Source organism: Rhinolophus sinicus, chromosome 1, assembly GCF_057876585.1.
Source record: "Rhinolophus sinicus isolate RSI-liver-muscle chromosome 1, RSI-T2T, whole genome shotgun sequence".
Taxonomy (NCBI): domain Eukaryota; kingdom Metazoa; phylum Chordata; class Mammalia; order Chiroptera; family Rhinolophidae; genus Rhinolophus; species Rhinolophus sinicus.
In genome coordinates, this window is record NC_142501.1 from 178,355,614 (window position 1) to 178,376,176 (window position 20,563).

At 39.3% G+C, this 20,563-nt stretch overlaps 1 protein-coding gene across 1 annotated transcript in view; it reads left to right on the top strand.

Moving 5' to 3' along the window:
* Window positions 1-373: 373 nt before the first annotated feature.
* Window positions 374-20,563, top strand: part of LOC109461442 (alcohol dehydrogenase E chain) — a 51,725-nt gene continuing 31,535 nt past the window's right edge. Inside the window, exon 1 of the mRNA XM_074323221.2 lies at window positions 374-392. The gene's annotated coding sequence lies outside the window, so the exon portion shown is untranslated. The remainder of the gene's footprint in view (window positions 393-20,563) is intronic.

Here is a 20,563-nt window from a genome sequence, read left to right on the forward strand (position 1 = left end):
CTTTTTGGCCTCACATGTCCTGCGTTCTTATGTGGGAAGTGGGGAGAAGGACTAGAGTCCCCGCATGACACATGGTGCAGCGAGCAGGGTATGGTGCCTCCAAAGCTCTCCAAAGGGCGGCGGAGCAGTTTGTGCGTATGAACGCTCAATCTCAGGAAGCTGGTGTGGAGCGGCGATGGGAACAGGAAACCGATCTGCCTGGGAGAAACTGACCCCTCGGTGAATTTGCAGTCCTCTCAAGCCTCCAGATGTCACGTCGCCCTATTGGCCAAAGCAAGCATCGTCTTCCTTTTGGTGGTTTGCTGCTTCCATGGCTCCTAAAGTTGTGGACATCTTACCCTGGGGCCACCACTCACTCGGATGCCTGGTGTGATGAGCAGGATTCCAGCCAGGTAGGAAAGATGTCTGACTCTGGGCAGAGAGACATGTGGCTCCCACACAGTGTGTGGTACCCAGTAGCCACTGTTCTCCAGAGTTGGACCCCCATGGAGGGGTAGGAGGATATGGATGGTTCTCCAACCAGCATAGAAAAAGCTGTGTAGCTGCCAGAGAGCTGGACTCCTGTGGAGGGGTGGAGAGATGTGGATGGTTCTCTAACCGGCATAGACCAGAGAAAGCAAAGGTGGTTGCGGCTGTGTGGGCTGGGAAGTGCTTACTGGGGCAGTCAGATGCGGGACTTGTAGTCCCAGGAGGAAATGCTTGCTGAGTCCTTGGTGGAAGATGCGGGTGAGGTCAAGGTCGTGCCTCATCCCCAGGTTGGGGAGCACTTGGAGCTCTCACCCTTTGGGGAGGGCACACATTTTGAGGCCAATGCATAGCACTGGTGAATAACTGTGGACTATGGGGAATTGCCTTCCACCCCTGATTTGATGGACCACTTGACTGTTTGCTTGGGAACATACCACCATGTAATGGAACTGGCGGATGTTTGCTTACTGTGTCTCACCTGGCTGCCAGTGAGACGGTGCTGCAGGAAACCACTTGTTGGGGTACAGGCGGATGTTTACTTCTTGTGTCTCAATCAGCCGCAGTCGAGAATATGTAAGCACCTTGGTTGTGAGCCACTATTCTTCTAGCACGGTGCCCTGAGAACCGTGGCTGTGCCAAGGAAGTCTGGCTTTGCCCAGAAAGGCTGATGGTACACTGAGAAACCCTGCCTGTGCCCAGAAAGTGGGTTGACATTGAACGACACCCCCTGGGACACTACTTGACCTAGACTGACACTTTTTCTCATGAGCTGGGTTCCTGACACAGGGCCCCTCGCGGAAGACGTTTGTCACGTAGATTGTGAGGAGAGACCCTGTAGGGGTGGAGTGTGGGGACACAGTCCCAGAGAGGAGTTTCCAGGCTCTCAGCCTCATGTGGAAAGGTGCTGGCTCAGGTAGTAGATGGCCATCAGCTGGAACTAGTTGGCCATCATCTATAACCAGTTGGCCAATTAGCCACTGATATAACTGCCATGGCTGAGCTAGGAAGCATGGATTGCAGTTAGCAAGTGGGGTTAGTTGGTTGGTTGGTTAGTTTGTTGGTTGGTTGGTTGGCAGATAAATGGTCAGTGGATGGCATATCATGTGGATCCTACTTCCTGTGTCTTGCCAGGCCGCCAGAGAGATTGGGGTGCAGGAAGACCCATCACTGGGGTACTGGCAGATGTTTCCTTTTGTGTCTAGGCCAGCCGCCTGCGAGAATATAGTGGTATGACTCCCCTATCCATGGCTCTGTTTATGTTCCTTTTTGGCCTCAACATATCCTGCGTTCTTATGTGGGAACCGGGGAGCAGGAGCTGAGACCCTGCATGATACCACTCATCTTAAAGTACATGGCCTGGAGAATACATACTGAGAGGAAAAGGTTTAGGTATGGTAGGGCGTCACCTCCTAACCCCACACCTCTTCTCCCTAGAATCATGAGGTAGAAGGGCTTAGAAGCTTCCAAATCATAGAAATTCAGGCTAGGAAACCTCATAATAACCCTGCCCTCAGCTGCCAGGCCCATGGGGTAACCCTGTACCCTCTCTGTGGAGTCTCGGAGGGTCCCTGATCAAAGGCGTGGGGAGACCAGAGTGGGAAGCTGCCATGGCAGCTCAGTGCACCTCCTGTTTCACCTGTTAGTAAGAGCCCGTAGGACTTGCCAGTGGCCTCTTAGGATCCTTGCTTAGGTGATGGTAGGGAATGTGGGTCTCTGCCTGCAATTGTCAAAAGAGTTAACTTCCATGATTAGCAACATTAGCAATTCAGGTGGCTATGCACACAAAATGTATGGGTTGGGTAGGAAAAGGCAGTAGATGCACATTCGTGTATACTATTTGGAGGTTCCAAGAAGAAAAGAGGAAACGTTCAGTTTACTGTCTGTAAAATGGTCAGAACCCCATTCCCCTCCTCTTTGCTGGGGTGTTGGTAGGACTCAGTAAAGGTAGGGAGGAAAATCAGGGAACAGTGAACTCTGAACCTTCATGGTCGGCTCCAGACAGCAGTTCCATCGAGAGGCTAAAGGGACCCACAGAGCTGTTGTGAAGAGCTGTGAGGAGGAAGCGTGTAGGATGGAGGGTGCTTCCTTTTTAGCTCTTCACCTGTGGAGCCCTGCAGACGTCACAACCTCTGCAATAAAATTCTAGCCTCAATCGGATCACAGCCTTAACTTCAGCTTGAGTCACTAGTGGTGAAATTGTTTCCACACCTTATGAGCTTAATTAAAGCATTGGCAGATGCTGTGCACAGAGAGGGAAAATGGAAATCAATGATTCTGACATGAACGTTTGTTTTCATGCGTCGGTTCTCACTATTGGTTTACACATGGAAGTCTTTGTGAACTTGATTTACAGTCAAAGAAAATCTGTTTGTCTGTCTTATCCTCTCATCATTATATCCCCTGACACTCCCCAGTCACATGCCACTAGTCCTGAGCCTCCTCTGTGGCATATTTTACTTGCAAAATATGGAACCCTTGAATTTTATATGAAAAGGCTGAGGGATTATCCAAATATCTCAATCTGAAAATAAACCAAACCCAGGAAAACTGGAATACGCAGATTTTTATGGGAAGGAAAACTGAACTGATAGTATCTGCCTTTTCTCACCACATAGTATTTAAAACAAATGAACGAAAAACCACATGATAGAATTATACGTTGTGAGAGCCAGGAATGACCTTAAAGTTCTTCAAATTTAACCTCCTTATTTTACATGAGAGGAGGGTAGAGAATAAAGAGGTACAGCTGCTTGGTTTAAAAATACTAGCAACAGAGAGAGGAATCGTGATCTCCTTAGTGCAGTTTCATCTGCTCCTTTCAGTGGGACAGCCTACGTTCCAGCAGCAGATGTGTCTCTTCATTATTAAGCTTTAGAACAGAAGAAACTGTTCTGATTGCTGTGAAAAGGTCAGGGAACAATGTTTGTCCACTCACAGTCAGAAGGTTGTAATTGCCAATTGGACGAGCTGTAGAAGTCATCTCTTGAGACCACCCTCCTTTCCAGTGTTGATATTCTCCCCACTGGGATTTGCTTAAGAATATTCCACTCTGCTGGAATTATGCGGTGTGCAATCCAAGCCTGACCATAAGTGTGTTTTACTGCTCCACAGGCAGCCTAGGGAAGTTGTCCGTAGGTCAGGCTGGACTGCTGCTCTCTAACTCTTAGCTTTGCCCTTGTCTGCCTCACAGGCCCTAGAAAACGGGTCAAATCTTTTTTCCACATGCCAGCCCTATTCAGATAGTAGTGCTGGCTGTCAACTGTCTTCCCAGCCTTCATCCCAAACCTTTTCCTCTCCCGAGTAAACACCAGTTCCATCAATGATTTCTTTACTCTGAGCAGGCCGAGCAGGGTGCAAAGATGGCAAAGCATCCTAGCAGTGTCTTTGGGATCCAGCAAAGATATGTCCTGTGAGGACTCCTGCCTTCTCAGATGGAACATACATTGAGAAATGAGCAGAATATTAAGGATTTTCATTTGTAGGATTTATTATAGGTTTAATTTTTTTTTTCTTTTCTCTCTTTCTCTCTCTTTTTTTTCCATCAAGAATTGTAATGATTTTCTGCCTATAAGGGAATGGGAAAAGCCCTCATGTTTTCTTTTTTCCCCCCCAGTAACTATTTAACATTACTCTGTCTGAATTCTCACTTCTATAAAACGGCAGTGATATTAGCTTTGTGGGGATATTAGAGATTATGTCTGCAAAGTGCAGAGAGGAGGGCCTGCCACAGAGTGGCACCTCCTGGGTGGTAGAGATTGTCACAACCTGTCAAAATCGTACTTGTGCTCTCTTCCCCTCTCCGGGCTCCTCACACCTCCTCCCTTTCCTCTTTGCAGAGCTCCCTTTGCCTCACAGCCCCTCAGGCTGCTTCCATCTGAAGATTCCAGTTAACAATTGTTTCTCCTTCCTCTGGGTTTCCACAAACTTGGCATCAGAGTTGTCACAGTCTCCCACTCTCTCAAGTGTTTTACCAGCGTGTTCTCCATTCTCAACCAAATGGCAGAAAGATCCTGTTAAAATATGTGTCAGATCAGGTCATACCTCTGCTCAGAACCTTCCTGTGGCTTTCTATCTCAATTAGAATAAAAGCTGGAATCTTCTCAAAATGTCCTCAGCACCCCCAGCACTTCACCCCCGTGACCCCTCTGACTTGCCTTCTTCACTCCCGTCTTGCTCGCTGTGCCCCATCTATGCGGGTCCCTCACTGAGCCTCGAGCCTTCCATGGGGACTCTCACGTCTCCTGTGCCCTCTGCCTGGCATGGTTCCCTCAGACAGCTTTGTGTCTGTCTCCCTCCGTTCTGTTAGTCTCGGGGAATGAATATTCTAAAGGGGGCCATCCCTAACCACCCTATTTGAAATTGTGCACATCCTCTCCCAGGAAATGCTATGTCCCTTCCCAGCTTTATTTTTCCTCTCAGCCTGTATCACTAAGTTACTCTGTAACTGGCTTACTTATTTTGTTTCTTCTCTGTAAGCCCTCACTGAATGTAAGTCACATGGGGACATGGCTTTCTCCCAGAACAGTATTCATTATCTGTTGTGTACTCTATTTGTCCACCTAATATGAACTTGTGGGAAGTATGGTGGTATGATGGGAAAACTGTGGATTTGTCTATCAAATTCCCATCCTCCCACTAACTCTTTGACCTTTGGAACAGTATCTTTGTCAGCTTGTTTCCTCATGTGTGAAAGCCGAGTGTATTATTAACTATTTTGTAGGATTTGGTGATGATCTACCAAGATTGTGAGATCTTTCCAGTTGCAAGTGAGAGAATCCCACTGTCAGTGTCCATTTTCCACATTCGCAATCAAGGTAATAAATACCTGGAATCCTTAATGACCTTATGTCCTTTAATAATGCCTTCTTTCCACCCTCCCCCAATCTCCCCCGTCCCAATACAACCAGGGATTTTGTTTTTGTTACGATAGCTTTTCCTCCTGCCCGAAGTATTTCCTTTAATATTTCTTGCACTGTGGGTAGGATGGTATTGAATTCTTTCAGCCTTTATATGCTGAAAATAGTCTTACTTCACCTTCATTTTGGAAATATATTCTCAGTGGATATGGAATTTTAGATCGAAAGGTTTGTTTGGTTTTTTCCATTTAAGTTTTAAAGATATTTTTCCACCCTTTTCCCTCATATTTCCAACAAGAAATCTGCTGTCATATTCTCCTGAACATGACCAACCTCTATTCTCTGGCTGTTTTTAATATCTCTTTATCATTGGTTTTGGGCAGTGTGACTGATTTTCCTTAGTGTAGATTTCTTCATATTTCTTGTACTTAGGTTTTATTGAACCTCTTGAGTCTGTAGGTTATAGTTTTTATAAAATTTGGAAAATTATCTTATAATATCTTTAAATATCATATCTCCCCCCAACCTTTTGTTTCTCCTAGGACTATAATTACACACATATTAGGTCTCTTTTAGTTATCTCGTCTCTTAGTAATGCTTTCTTCTGTATTTAATTATGGATAGTTTCTACTTTTTTTCAAATTCATTACTCTTTTCTTCTGAAACATCTAATCTGCTGTTAACCCGATCCAGTGTATTTTTCATCACAGACATTTAAAAGTTTGATTTGTATATATTTTTAATGTGGTAAAAAACACATTTAAAATTTACCATCTTAAACATTTTTAAATGTATAGTTCAACAGTGTTAAGTATATTTAAATTGTTTTAATCAGATCCCCAGATCTTTTTCATCATGCTAACCTGAAATTATTATTATTTTTTTCACTTTTTAGAAAAATTAGTTTCAGGTGTACAAAACAATGTAATGGTTAGACATTTATCATTTATATCCCTCACACAGTGATAACCCCCCTACCTCCGTCTACTACCCCTCTGACATCGCATACAGCTATTACATTTCCACTGTTTCTATTCATAATGCTGTACTCCACTTCTTGTAACTACATATATATATATATATATATATATATATATATATATATATATATATATATATATACACACACACACACACATACAGGTGTACAGTGCAGTGATCAGGCATCCACACCATCCCTGAGGTGGTCTCCTTAATGAGACAAGTGTCCATCGGATACCCTACAAAACCTTTACAACATTATTGATTACATTCCTCAAATTGACTTTCGTATCCCTGTTGGCAATCTTATGGTTACTGATTGTGCTTTCTAGCCCCCTTACTTTCTTCCTTATCCCAACACCCCACTCCCATCTAGCAACCCTCAGTTTTTCCTCTATGTCTCTGAGACTGTTTTTGATTAGGTTACTCATTTATTCTTTTCTTTAGATTCCACATATAAGTGAGATCATATGGTATTTGTCTTTCTCTGACTTATTTCACTTAGCATAATGTTCTCTAGGTCCATCCATATTATTGCAAATGGTAAGATTTCATTCTTCTTTATGGATGTGTAATACTCCATTGTATAAATGTACCACAGTTTCTTAATGCAGTCATCTACCGACGGGCATTTCAGTTGTTTCCATGACTTGGCTATTGTGTATAGTGCTGCAATAAACAGAGAGGTGCATAAATTTTTTCAAATTAGAGTTTTGGATTTCTCCAGATAGATTCCTAGGAGTGGAATTGCTGGGTCATAAGGTAGTTCCATTTCCAGATTTTTGAGATACCTCCATACTGTTTTCCATAGTGGCTGCACCAATTTGCAATCCCACCAACAGTGCATCAGGGTTCCCTTTTCTCCACATCCTTGCCAGCACTTGTTGTTTGTTGATTTATTGATCATAGCATTTTGGGGTGAGGTGGTATCTCATTGCGGTTTTTATTTGCATTTCTCTAATGATTAGTGAGGTTGAACATTTTTTCATATGTCTATTTGCCATCTGTATGTCCTTATTTGTATCTTCTTTAATTTCTCTGTTCAGTGTCTTATAATTTTCCGAGTACCGATCTTTTACTTCTTTGGTTAAATTTCTTTCCAGGTATTTTATAGTCTTTGAAGCAATTGTAAATGGGATTGTTTCTTAATTTTTCCTTCTGATATTTTATTATTGTATATACAAATGAAACTGATTTCTGAATATTAATTTTGTATCCTACTACTTTATTAAATTCATTTATCTAACCTGAAATTCTATACCCATGAAAGAATAGCTTCTTTTTCCTCCCTGGTAACCACTATTCTACTTTCTATTTCTATGATTTTGACTATTTTAGAAACCTCATATAAGTAGAATTGAACAGTATTTGTCCTTTTTTGACTGGCTTATTTCACTTAGCATAACGTCCTTAAGATTCATTAAGTTGTTGTATATGGTAGTTTCCTTTCTTTTCAAGGTGGCATAGTATTCCACTGCATGAATATACCATATTTTGTTTTTCCATTCATCTGTCAATTTACATTTGGGTTGTTTCCCACGTTTTGGCTATTGTAAATAGTGCTGTTATGAACATTGCTGTGCAAATACTTTTTAAAGACACTGTTTTCAGATCTTCTGGATATATACCCAGAAATGAGATTGCTGGATCATATAGTTTTTAATTTTTAAAAAAAATTGCCACAGACTTTCTGGTCAAGATGGTGGAGTAGGTAAACACTGTGATTGCCTCATCTCATGACCACATCAAAATTACAACTAAACTACCGAGCAATCATCATGAAAATCACTTCATGTCTAACTGAACCAAAGCCCTACAACTTAGGACATACAGAAGAAGCCACCTTGAGACTGGTAGGAGAAGAAGTGATGCTGACTGGGCTTGTACTATTCCCATGTGTGACCATTAAAAACTGGGAGGGAAATCTTATTTGGGGAGGTCCCCACCCCCACCCTCCCATGGAAGAAGTGGTCCCAGTCTCACACTAGGCTCCCAAGCCCAGGGTTCCAGTGCCAGGAGAGAAGTCCCATAACTTCTGGCTGTGAAAAACAGTGGAGATTGTGGCTGAGTGAGACGAGGCTGTCTGCAGTCCCCAGCATTCCTCTTAAAGGACTTGCACACAGAATTACTCACTGTCGACTTACTAGCTCTGAGCTCTAGTGCTGGGGCAGCAGTTCAAAAGACAGCAGGGACACACAGTGGGGAACTGAATTATCTGACGTTAGGGTGAGGGCTGGAGGGGCAGCTTTCTCCCAGACAGAAGTAGTGGCAGAATCCCTTGTTTCTTTGTTGAGCTGTCCCCACTCCCATAGTGCAAACGCAGGCAGTCACCATATCTGAGTCTCTGTAAACCTGGCTAACACTGTTCATTGACACCACTCTGGTGAGTCCTTGAGACCCGCACCCCCCCACCCCCCAACTTTTGGACTCACCCAAGCCCCTTCTAGTGGCTTTTCTGTATAAACAACCTGTCTTGGCTCATGTGGTGGACTTTCCTAAAATCCCTCAAAGGTTCACAAAACCCAAACAACAAGCATATGGCTTCACTGTGTTCCATAACTCTGGCTGAGCAGCCGCTAGCCCAGCACTAAAGACAGCTGGCCTAGGTTCACAGCTTGACCTCTCAAGTAACCTTCAAGCCCAGCGCACCTCCAAGCCCATCTATGGATCACTTTGTGGCTTATATGAGGTGGCCCAAGGCATGGCACAGGCTGCAGCTGAACTTGGCCTATAGTGGGTCCCTGCCACCCAGGAGGCCCTAGGGTTGACACACATGCTAGCCAGCTTGGAACGGACCTAGAGCATTACCCAGCTGCCTACAAGGATGACACTCCCAAAGGGAAGACTGGGCAGGCACCATAGCCTTACTAAAGTGAATCCTGCTTTTTAGCATCAGCCCCTACACAACAGTTCCTCCAATATAGTCACAGTCAGTCCTTAGAACAAATCAATCTGAGGGTAAATCCCTCCCAGTGGTGTTCAAACGGCAACCAAAGCTCAACTATAACAGGAAAGCACACACAACATACACAAAGGACACACCTGGAACACCCTGCTCAGATGACCAGAGAGATTATGCCACTGGGTCCGATAGGACACCTACTATGTAAGACCACTCTCCTAATACCAGGAGGCATATCAACCCTATCTAATACATGGAAACAAACATAGGGAGGAAGTAAAATTGGGGAGACGGAGAAATATGTTTCAAATAAAAGAACAGAACAAAGCTCTAGAAAAAGAACTAAACAAAATGGAGACAAGCAATCTACCAGATGCAGAGTTCAAAACACTGATTATAATGGTGCTCAATGATCTCAAGGAGGACTTCAACAAAGAGATAGGAAACATTAAAAAGGAGATAGAAAATATAAAAGAAAAACTGTTAGAAATAAATAATGCAATAATTGAAATGAAGAATATACTAGAGGGAATCAACTGTATATTAGATGAAGCAGAAGATTGAATCAGTGATTTAGAAGGTAAGGTAACAGAAAATACCTAATCAGAACAGCAAAAAGAAAAAGAATACACAAAAATGAGGATAGTTTAAGGGACCTCTGGGACAATATCAAGAGTAACAACATTCACATCATAGGGGTGCCAGAAGGTGAAAAGAAAGAGCAAGGAAATGAAAACCTATTTGAAGAAATAATGATAGAAAACTTTCCCAACCTGTCAAAGGAAACAAACACACAATCCAAGGAAGAACAGAGTCCCAAACAAGATGAACCCAAAGAGGCCCAAACCAAGACACATCATAATTAAAATGTCAAAGGTTAAAGACACAGAATCTTAAAAGCAGCAAGAGAAAAGCAGTTAGTTACTTTCAAGGGACCTCCCATAAGACTGTCAGCTGATTTTTTTTAACAGAAATCTTGCAGGCTGGAAGGGACTGGCATGCAATATTCAAGGTGATGGAAAGCAAGGACCTACAACCAAGATTACTCTACCCAGCAAAGTATTTATTTAAAATTGAAGGACAGATAAAGATCTTCCCAGACAAGAAAAAGCTGAAGGAGTTCATCACCACCAAACCAGTATTACAAGAAATATTAAAGGGCCTTTTTTAAGATGAAAAGAAAAAAAGATAAAAAATATGAATTATAAAATAGCAATAACTACATATCTATGAACAAGTGCTTTAAATGTAAATGGACTAAATGCTTCAGTCAAAAGACAGGGTGGCTGAATGAATAACAAGACCAGTACATATGCTGCCTACAATACAATAGACTCACTTCAGATAAAAAAACACACAGACTGAAAGTAAAGGGATGGGAAATGACATTTTATGAAAATGGAAACAAACGAACAGCTGGGATAGCAACACTTATACCAGAGAAAATAGATTTTAAAACAAAGGCTATAACAAGAGATAAAGCTGGACCGAGTAATCCCACTTCTGGGCATTTATCTGAAGAAACCCAAAATGCTATTTCAAGGGTATGTGTACATCCATATATTCATTGCAGCATTGTTTCCAATGGCCAAGATGTGGAGGCAGCCTGGTTATGTCAATGGATGAATGAATAAAGAGGAGGTGGTACATATATACAATGGAAATTTGCTCATCCATGAAAGGGAACGTGTTCTTGCCGTCTGCAGAGGCATGGATGGACCTGGATGGTATTGCGCTGAGTGGAGTATGTCAGATAGAAAAAGACAGATGCAATGTAATTTAGCTTATATGTGGAATCTAAAGAACAAAAGAAACAAACGAAACAAACGAAACAGAAACAAACTCATAGATACAGAGAACAAACTGATGATTGTCAGGAAAGGGGGTTTATGGACCTGGGTGAAAAAGGTGAAGGAATTAAGAAATGCAAATTGGTAGTTATGAGTCACTGTAATGTAAAGTACAGCATAGAGCATATAGCCAGTAATGTTACATCAGCTATGTAAAGTACCAGGTAGATACTAGACTAATCAGGAGATCACTTTGTAAATTATATAAATGTCTAACCACTATGCTGTACACCCGAAACTAATATAAAATAATATTGAATGTCAACTGTAACTGGAAAAGCAAATAAAATATAAATAAAAAAACTAAAAACAATTGGCACATTGTTTTTCATAGCCATTGTGTCATTTTACAGTCCCACTAACAGTGCACAAGGCACACAATGTCTCCACATCCCCACTAACAATTTTTTTAAAATAGTAGCTGCCCTAATTGATGTGAATTGATATTTCAATGTGGTTTTGATTTGTATTTTTCTTGAGTCATGTCTCCCCCAGGGAAAGAAAAAAAATGTCCCAAATAAAAGAACAGAACAAATGTTAGGGAACATTTCCTAACTCATGGCATGAAGCCAGTATAGCATAATAATACCAAAGTCTTATCAGAACATGACAGAAAAAATATACAAACCAATATTGCTTACAAAAATAGATGCCAATATCTTAATTTAATAATTAAGAATAATATAAAAAGGATAATGCATCATGACTAAGTAAATTTATTCAAGAATGCAAAATTGGTTTAGCATTTGAAAATTAATGTATTTCATTACATTAACAAAAACAGAAAAAAGTTATATGATGATCTTGATCGATAAAGAAAAAAAGCATATGATAAAGTTCAAATTCAATTATGATAAAAACTCTTAGCAAAATATAAATTAAAAGGAACTTCCTTACTCTGACAAAGAATGTCTATATATCAAACTACAATGAACGTCATACTTAATAATCAATTACTGAGATTGACAATGAGGCAAGAATACTCATATACACACATCTATTCAACATTTACCGGAAGCCCTGGCCAGTTCAAGCAGGCAAAATGAAGAAATAAAATATTTATGAGTTGGAAAGGAAGAAATAAAGCTTTCATTATTCCAAGATGTTGCAGATGTTGAAAATCTAAAAGAATTTTGAAATTATTAAAACTACTAAGTGGATTTAAAATGATTACTGATGCATACTCAATATAAAATTACATTTCTGTATACCAGTGTCAAACAGAAAATGAAATCAAAATAAAACTGCCTTCATAGTTATAGAAAGGCTACCCAGCAGAACAAATTTAGGAAGTCCATAAATAGACCCAAACATTTTAATCAATGCAAAAAGGACAGATATTTCAATAATTTATAAGGCGATACTTGGTCATATTTTTACCTCATTCCATAGATCTAAATAAGTACCAGATCAGGTGCTTAAACAATAGACAATTATTTCTCACAGTTCTGGAGACTAGGAAATCCAAGATCAATCTGCTGACTGATTCAATGCCTGTTGGAAGTCCTTTATCTGGCTTGTAGTTGGCCATCTTCTCACTATATCCTCATATGTCCAGGGTGGGGGGGTGGGAGTGGTTGGGGGGGTGGAGAGAGAGAGAGAGAGAGAGAGAGAGAGAGAGAGAGAGAGAGAGAGAGAGAGAACTCAGGTGTTTCCTTTGCTAAGGACACTAATTCTATTTGTCAGGGACCATCTGATAATCTCATTTAACCTCAATTACAGTCACATTGGGGGATAGGGATTCAACATAAATGAGGGGCCAGTGGTGGGGACAATTCAGTCTATAGCACTACCTACTAATTCAAAAAAGTATTCATTGATTAAGTTGATTACTCAGCAGTGCAAGCAAAGCAGCCATTGCTTAAGGGAAAATATACCTAAGGAAAAGGAGATAGTTTATCGTTTGTTTATGGGAGTTGTCTCATCAGAAGGAATTCCAGTAAAACCAAACATCCAAAGTAAATGTGTACACTATACATGATTTCCAGTGAAATCAGTATCAGTGACAGTATTTTCTGCCAATGTCAATGAATTATTGTTGCTAAGGGGAATATTTGAAGCAGATAATTTCCTCAGAAATGTTTATCTTTAGTAGAAATTTTGAACACAACTTAGTTTCCTTTATCAATATGACATTAAATGTTTTGAAAAATAATACTTGTTTATTGTAGAAATATTATGAAATACTGATAATAAAAGGAATAAAATCCATCTACCCAGAGATAAATATGAATAACATCTAGATGTATTTCCTTCCAGAATTTGTTGTACACATAATTTTATATGATTTATACTCTTCAGTACTTTTGAAATTTATGTCACAACAGTTGTGAAAATATTTTCTTGTCAGCAAATGTTCATTTATGATATTTTAAATTGCTGAAGAGTACTTTATTATACGGCTATATGTAACTTATAAGTGATATCTTTGTTTCCCACATTCAAGCCAAAATTGGGTATTTTCAGTCTTTAAAATCTTGTTTTTTATTTGATTGCTTTTGTTTTCATTTCTTTAATTACTGAGGCTTAATTTTTTTGTATTTATTGACCATTTGGTTTTTTTTTTCCTATGGATTGTTAATTCATTGTCTTTGCCTATTTTTCTTTGAGGTTTTTGCCTTTTCCTTATTGTTATGTATAAAAGAAATCATTGCAGAAAATATATTAAATATATTATATTTTTGGTAGCCCGAGCTAAGATAAGCATTGCAGTATTTGCTTAGATAAACATCTGGCTGGTTCAACAGCTCCTTCACAAGAAACAGTGTACTACAAAACTCTATTTAATAAATACTACCCGTGATGAGAAAGCTAACACTGTATTTGATTATTGAGGAGAAAGTTGACATGACTATAAACTAACACCCACAGGAAACAATTGTAAACCTGGAATTAATTATACTTGCGTCTCCCTGTTCTTTTTGGCCATCTCCTAGACCTGTTGCTCAAAAAAAAAAAAAAAAAAAAAAAAAAAAATCTCTCTTTTGGAGAGAACTTCATTATTTTTAGCATTATAGTAATAAACTTTCAGTGAGGCAGATGTAGGTTCAACTCTCAGCGTTGCTTCTTTTCTAGTTGTGTGACTTCAGGAAAGTTATATTAATATAATCTACCTGAGCTCCAATTTATCTGCAGAAGAGAAAAATCGTAACTACTTTAAAGTGACATTGTGAGGACTCAGTGAGATGGTTATTTGTTATGTGTGATTGGCACGTGGTAAATTCTCAACAAGAATCACACAGGTTTGACCTATCTGATGACTCATGTTCACACTTCTCATAAAAGATTTGTCTAACTTTTCCCTCTATGATCTTCTGGAGTTTAAGTTCCTTAAAAGCAGAAAGAGTATCTAGTTCATCTTGGTATTTTTGTTTATGTCTCCCACTGAGTAACGTGTTGGCTGAACTGAATTTATTAAAGAAAACACTTTCCTCTATGTTTTATCCATTTCCAACCATTCAGGATTTTTTTTACAAGTTTTACTGAAAAACAGAACCACAGTTTCCAACCTACCTGTCCTACATAGATCACTGCATGCCCCCACACAGACACGCCCCCACACAGACACGCCCCCACACAGACACGCCCCCACACAGACACGCCCCCACACAGACACGCCCCCACACAGACACGCCCACACACAGACATGCCCCCACAAGACACGCCCACACAGACACGCCCCCCCAGACATGCCCCCCCAGACACGCCCTCTGCTGACCCGACAGGACCTGGCTCTCCTACTTACCAGCTCTGCTTAACCATTTCCCTCACCTCCTACCCTCCAGTCTCACCCCCATAAACCCAGAAGGAAGATGGGGTGGGTTGATTAGTGACAAACTGAAAGTAAAAGGAAATGTCACTGGACAACCACATGAGCTTTAACCAACAAGGTTTTAAGGAAATCGCAAAGAGGCCAGGTGAGGTACGGAGGACAGCAGATGAAGAGACAGCAGTCTCAGTGTTGACTGGTAGAGCTTTGAATCTCAGCTCCAACAAGAGTCACTAAGATTCAATAACCCACAAATTCTATCACATCAGTGCCTCCTGCACTGTTCTTGGAGACTACTCAATTTTTTGGACTTACAGGAGGAAACCTCCAATTCTGCCCCACAAACACTTCACTATTGCCTCTAGAGTTGACACCCTGCTGCTTTATAGCTCTTCAGGAAATTTTTGCTACACTTTAGATGTCAATCTTAGATTTGTCCTACAACCTGACTCTCTCCCATTGTTTCAATTTAAAAATATTATTTTAATATTGTTCATAAATATCCTCTTGTCATTAGCCCTCCCTGTTGGTGATTTTATTCACTCTCTGGTTTCAAATGTGATGTGCTAATGCCTCTCAAATCTACATCTCCAGCCCAGACTTCTCTATGGAGCTCCAGACATTAGGTGTATTTGCACTTCCATTTGGGTGTGCATGAGGCACTTCAGAATCCCAATTTCATCTCCTAAACATCTCTTGATATCCTTACACCCTATTTATTTAGCCTACCGCCTCATCCATACTGCCATGCTGTCTCCTCTGTGCTCCCTGCTCATTTGGTCTCCAACTTCATCCTGTCTGATCCATTCTTCACCACACAGACAGATACGGTGATCATTCTAAATGCCAGAATGATCATAAGCCTCTCTTCCCCACTGAAAAGAATCCAAAGCTTCTCAATCACTCTTACGGAAGAAATCTCTTTAATTCCTTAAATGTTGTTCTTAGAATTGCTTAGGAAAGCCCCCTAAATGGAGTCTAAGACTTCCTCTCACAACTATATAATTTCTTTTTCCTTATGGGAATAGATGTGATTAATAGTTTTTATTTTCTATTGTTCTTAAGCCAAGTATGCCAAGGGCTGGGCACTTTTCTCACAGATAGTAAATGTCTGCAGTAAGAGAGGTAAACGTAATGTTCATATCTCTTTAAAATGCTCTCTTTGTTTAGAAAATCACATATATTTGCCTTTTTGATTTATCCACAAAAGTTAACAAGAAGCTTGTCCTTTGTATCCTGAATCAGAGCAGAAAAAATCTTGTGATTAAATGTTCCTATAGTCTCACATTATTTGTCCTAATAAAGTGACAATCTGAAAGTCACCAGGTTTTCCCAATGGGGCTCAGCTGTAACCTGCAAGTAATATCCTTCCGTGGTCTTCTAATTAATGAGTGAGCAATTCTAGTGCTGGGTCTCAGACTGGGTCTCAGTTTTCCAGGCAATTGAAAATCCCATTTTCAGGGAGAGGGCTGGGAACAGGGTAGCACGACCTGAATAGTAGTAATGTACTTCCACACCAGTGTCAGCAACAATGACAATGCTATGGATGGTAGGAGAATCTGATCTACAAACTATATAATACCATCTTTCCCCGAAAATAAGATCTAGCCAGACCATCAGCTCTAATGCATCCTTTGGAGCAAAAATTAATATAAGACACGGTATTATATAATATAATATAATATAATATAATATAATATAATATAATCCCCGGTCTTATTTTATTATACATATTATATATATATTTTATTATATATTATATATATTATAGTAAGATAAGACCAGATCTTATATTAATTTTTGCTCCAAAAGCTGCATTAGAGCTGATGGTCTGTCTGGGTCTTATTTTTGGGGAAACATGGTAAAAACTCGATTGAGTGAGTTTTGCTGCCAGGCATGTGTATTTTGGCCTGTCATTTCCACAAAGTTGTTAATAGTTTTTCTACTTCATCAACATAAATATCCGTAGTTTTTCTGTTAAATAAGTAAAGCTTTTACCTGTGAATACAGATGTGAGCATCTTATAAACTTTGCTATGTAGCTTTCCAAAGAGTCCACAATTTTATTTTTAATTTCATCTTTGAAACAATAGCTAACTCAAGTTTTAGTTTGTTTATTGTTTGGTTGGTTGATTTTTGTTTAAATCTGTGCAATTAAATTTTAATCTAGTTTTCAGACTGTATCAATTGTACAGTTTGTACTCTTCAGAGCTTACAGAAGTTTTGTCTAAAGCCTTCTGATGCACTTTGTAAATTGTCCATAAATCTTCAAAAAGGGGGATAGTTTCTGTATATAGAATACATAGCATGTATAATTTTACCTTATTTTCATTATTCACCATCTTTCCATGTCAAGTATGTGTGCATATAAATGAGTGATGTGCATTTGAATCACCTGGGGGGTCTTAGAATGTAGTTTGTGGTTCAGGAAGTGTGGGGTGGGCCCTGAGATTCTGCATCACTAACAAGCTCCCTGGTAATGCCCAGACTGCCAGTCTGTGGACCTCACATTCAGGAGCAAGGGCTTAAGCCGTTTTTTAAATAGGAGTTTGTAACTTGGAGCCCAGACATCCTCTTGGATAAAGTGACCCAACCTGTTTGCATTTTTCTTCCTTAGATTAGATCAGCACTTCCAAGTTCCCATTAAGTGTTTGCTTCTCTCATTTTCTCTATAATTCTAACTTTAAAAATATTACGTTATTTAATGCTAGGATTATTTCTTGACAATGAAGCTTTCCTTTATTTGATGCAAAATGATCCTCTTTGTCTTGAGTTTACTCTGTATGATGTTCATGAAATCATGTTGATTTCTTTTTGTTTGAATTTGCCCAGTATATGCCTAAAACATAACAGATGTTCAATAAAAGTTAATTGAAATAATAGTTATCATCATGTCTTATTTTTAACCCGGGAAACAAAGAAACTAGTGATCACGCCCTCATATTAGTGAAGTATACTAGGAAATACTTGGAGTTTCCATTCCAGACATTTCACCAACTCTGTGTGAACTGAATAAATTGCATAATCTCAGAGGACATTTGATTTTATCATGTGAAAGTAATTTAGACTAAGTGATCCCATTCAATAGGTAGAATGTTTATAACAAAATCTCAGTGCAATAGGAGTGTTTTTAAGACATAGATGACCTTTGAAGTTTTGCTTTTCAAGGCAGTTTTTTGTTACTATAATCCAGAGATGGAAACAAAATGTTTCTTTATTCCTTTTTGTAGGATAGAGCAGGGGCCTGGGGAGAGGGAACTGAGCAATCATGTGACTTGAGAGCCAGGTAACAGGCCTACCCTTAGGCTACTTTCTACCAGTAAGATGGTGTTATCTGCATATCTTAAGTTATTGATAATTCTTCCATCAATTTTCACTCCTTCCTCTGAGTCTAGCCCAGTTTTCTGTATGATATGTACAAATTAAACAAATAGGGAGACAAAATCCACCCTTGTGTTATATCTTTGCCTATAGGAAACCAAAGGACACAAGGGAACTTCTGGGGGGTAACGGAAATGGTCCATATCTTGTTTGTGGTGCTAGATTCAAAGGTATATTAATTAGTCAAGACTCATCCATGTGTACACTTAAAATGGATGTATCTTTGTATATAAAGTTGACGTTGATAAAGTTAATTTAAAAATAAATAACAACTGCTCAAAAAGCTCCAGAGCTCCTTAGACTTGGAAACCATCCAGTGCTTGAATGTCATTGTATGCCTTGGAATGTCCCTGTAAGACAGGAAGTTACTGTGTGTCAGATAAATATCTCATGACTCCCCTAAACCTTTTCTGCTATTTATTTTTATCGGAGCATTGGGGGAGGCAGAGGGGAGAATGCTTTTCAATTCTGTTTTATAGATTGAAAAAATATACTTCATTCCTGAAGTCATTTTTAGTATCCTTTGCTTTCCCTCCCTGCAACTCATATCCCAGTCAAGGCACACAGGAGGATATTTAATTTTGACATTAGAATAAACAATTTGTTTTGAGACTACAGTGATTCAGCTTAGGCAACTGGATACAGCCAAGGTTACTGCAATCCCTGAATTTCCAAGTGAGTAGTCGAGCAGAAACATAATGCTTACTTAAGAATGATTTTGCTTTTTCCCCCTGGTTTGCTTTCATTGAAAAGAAAATTTCTTAACCTTTTTTGGCATGGTAACTATCTTAAACAGCAATCCTGGACAATCCTTCACACAGCTGTGCAAAGCAGGATTTTAAAAACTTCCACTTAGCGTGAAATTCAGACGAATAAACAAGTTCTGGTTTGTTTGATGTTTGTGCTAGCAGCACACAGAATGTCTTCTGGATCATAAATAAAAAAAACCCAAGTCCACGTATATAACCGTTACAGTGTTTCCCCAAAAATAAGACCTAGCTGGACCATCAGCTCGAATGTGTCTTTTGGAGCAAAAATTAATATAAGACCTGGTCTTATATTATATGAGATCTGGTATTTTATATTGTGTTATATTACATTATGTTATATTAAAGACCTGGTCTTATGTTATAGTAAAATAAAACCAGGTTTTATATTAAGTTTTGCTCCAAAAGATGCATTAAAGCTGATGGTCCAGCTAGGTCTTATTTTCAGGGAAACACAGTAATCCCTTCAAACACCAATTTGATTAAAGCCATAGTATTAATATAACTATTGTATTTTTCACTCAGGCCAATATTTTTATTTGTTTTATGCAATAGCCCATTTCCAGGTTATTGTAAATATTGTAGAAATAAAACTCGACATATTTCAGTACAATCACCACTTTCAAGTCTTTCAGTGAACACTTAATTGAGATTTGGTAATAGTCAACTCCTAACAAAATTAAATATTTAAATATGATGTAGTTATTGAATATAGACTTTGATTCATTCTAGCTTAGCTTCTGAGAGTATTTTTCTTGAATCTATCAAAATTGTAAAGGTACATTAGACTTTGATCTTTCTAATACTAGACTAGCTTTATAAAGTGGTAAAGGTTAGTCGTGTTATTCTGTATTAATTAATACAGAATTTTGTATATTCCAATTGTGACAATATTGCTAAAATAAGTCACCACCATGAGAGTCAAACAATTAACATGAAGTTCTAATCATTGAAAGTTTGAAGTTTTCTTTATTCCAAGGGGGCCTTTGTAGCCAACTAAATCTAGGTTTCATCCAGGGGGACCACATGCGCAGTGCTAGTTCACATGCAGGTATAATTAATCATCTGAACTAGAACCCTTTTCAAAGTAAAAGGTGAGCTATTAATAATTCCTTTGGGACAACAGTAATTGTCTCTGGCAAACCGAGATGTGTGGTTTTTTTTTATGTAGCTATATCTGTTCAAGCTGTAGCACAGGCCTTAAGTAGACCATGTAGTTAACAAAATCATCATATGACTATTACTCATAATTTCTCAGAGGACTAACTAGCCTGCTAAACAAAAAATCAGGGCCTGGTTTCCAAGAATGCAAGATATGTACACTCACAGGGTGACAATTTTTGGGGAGACTAACAAAAGTAGTTCTTGATCTTAGAAATCAATTTTTTATTGCTGGGAATTAGCAGGGCGCTCTGAGCTGGTACACTACTGCATGACCTGACTACAGACTTTCATTCCAACCCACCTCCTTCCTCACCACTGCACTAAAAATGAAGCGCTAGTGCTGGGTTTAGAGGTCCCCTCAGATCCTAGGAGGATTTTGCCATGATCTGCAAACCCTAACTATGCCACCTCACCTTCATTTTAAGA